The following is a 2,206-nucleotide window of genomic DNA, read 5'->3' as shown; positions in this document are numbered from 1 at the left end:
AAAAAAAAGGGCACAATAAAGTGACATATCTTTTGCTTTGGTTTACTCAGCCTTTGCCCTTGTTTAAAATATTGTGGTCTATTATAGTGATGTATAAAAGTCAGCAATCACTGGAGGCAGAAGCCTCAACAAAAAATCAAATCGTATCTCTTGTGGCCATACCAAGGCAAAGCAGGAAAAAAGTACCCTCTTCAGCTGAAAAACAGAAGCCAGAAACCCCCTGGGGAAATTCACGGTGACCTGCGCTGTTACAGAAGGGGAGAGTATGCTTTTTGATTTTTAAACGTATATCATCTTTTCTAACAGCAACATAGTATGACTGAACTCAGCTCAGATACTACTAGAGGAGAGTTTAATTTTGTAATCAATTCCTGATGATGTTCCCATATGTTGTCTGTCATATTCTACAGAGAGACGATCACTTCAAGGTATGGTCAGCACTTGAAGAATATCTAAACAAACATGGACGCCAAATTATAAAAACTTCTACTGATTACCCACAGATCCCCTCAGAACTCCTTTAGACACACAAGAATGTCCACAATCCCTTACTAATATTTATATAGCCTCATAGAGAAATCTAGATGCTCCTAAAATGAAATAACAATTTCTAAATCATAAAGCTAGAACCATTAACTTCAGAATAGTAAAATAAACCAAAGAAACTAGACTACAAAGAAATAACAGTTAAAAGGATTAATATAAATACAATAAAAGAGAGAAACAGCTTAAAAAATGAATGAGTCTGTAAGAATACTGTTTCCTCTCCATAGGAGATATTATACAATTTTTAAAGATATGGTGTCTCCTTGCAGCACTGACTGGCTTTGTAGATTCTTTATATAACACAATATTCTACAGAAATAACTTTCATATCACTATAACAATGGAATTATAAAAGTTTAAGGAAAAACACCTTTCTGAAGTATTTTAAAGGCCAGAGTAATTCAGATTATTTAATAAAATATCACAAAGCATCTAATCCAAAAAGGTATAAACACAGTGAAGATGCAAAAGCAGCAGTGAGATTACACAAACTTACGAGGGTCATAAGGCACATGCCAGTACTGACATCCCACATCTTAATAGTCTTGTCTCTGGATCCAGACAGCAAGAATGGCCCCGGCTTGCCACTTTTTTTAGTCTACAAAAAACATATAAAAATTAAGTTTCCCATGCAAGAAGTCAGGTAAGGATTTTAAATTGCTTCTATGTAGTAAAAATGATCTATATTTCCAATTTATAAAAACATAATTTGTTTCTCTCTATTGAAATGTAATACAAGTTTTTTGATATCATACCTAGGCTACACAGGGAGGACCCAGAAAATAAAAGAATAAAAAAACTTCACTGAGGTTAAGAATCAGTCTCTATAACACCAACAGATGATAAATTTACTCGAGACTTCTATAATCAAGAAGGATTTTAAAACTATTTAATTCAGCTTTTATAAAGTCCAGCCATAATCAAATTTATGACATGGTAAGTAACAACCACTAGAGGGAAGTACAAAGAATTTGAAAATGTAATATGCCAATCAAAATAAAAAGATCACAACAGAAGCTTCATTTAGAAAAATAATTGAGATTGGGTGGGGGGGTAGGCGTGGGAGGGACTGCTTCCTTTGTTTATTAAAATATAGTTTTAAAAAGCCCATGATAGGGCCAGGCGTGATGGCTCACGCCTGTAATCCTAGCACTCTGGGAGGCTGAGGCAGGAGAATCCCTTGACCCTAGGAGTTGAGGTTGCTGTGAGCTAGGCTGATGATGCAACAGCACTCTAGCCCAGGTGACAGAGCAAGACTCCACCTCAAAGCAAAAGAAAACAAAACAAAAGCTCATGTCAGGAATGCTTCTACAAAAAGAAATGTGGTCACTTTTGGCCCATTCTCAGAAATAACATTCTCATTCATTTATTAGAGACTAAGTCTTCCTTTGTTGCCCAGGCTGGACTTGAACTCTTGGGATCAAGTGATCCTCCCGCCTCAGCCTCCTGAGTAGCTGGGCCTACAGGCGCACTACCATGCCTGGCCAAGTATTTATTTTTAAGGTGAATACCATCATAAAGACTGAAATCACAAAGAGCACACATTAAGAATCATGAAGAGGCCGGGTGCGGTGGCTTACACCTGTAATCCTAGCACTCTGGGAGGCCAAGGCGGGAGGATCGCTCAAGGTCAGGAGTTCGAGACCAGCCTGAGCAAGAG

The 2,206-nt window shown here is 37.4% G+C and overlaps 1 protein-coding gene across 1 annotated transcript in view; it reads right to left on the bottom strand.

The window, feature by feature from the left end:
- PAFAH1B1 (platelet-activating factor acetylhydrolase 1b, regulatory subunit 1 (45kDa)) overlaps window positions 1-2,206 on the bottom strand; it is a 16,108-nt gene that overhangs the window by 10,106 nt on the left and 3,796 nt on the right. The window lies entirely within an intron of this gene.

The sequence above is a fragment of the Propithecus coquereli genome, unplaced genomic scaffold, assembly GCF_000956105.1.
Source record: "Propithecus coquereli isolate 6110/MARCELLA unplaced genomic scaffold, Pcoq_1.0 Scaffold409, whole genome shotgun sequence".
NCBI classification, from domain to species: domain Eukaryota; kingdom Metazoa; phylum Chordata; class Mammalia; order Primates; family Indriidae; genus Propithecus; species Propithecus coquereli.
Note: the sequence above shows the minus strand (reverse complement) of the source record. Positions and strands in the feature narration are given on the sequence as shown.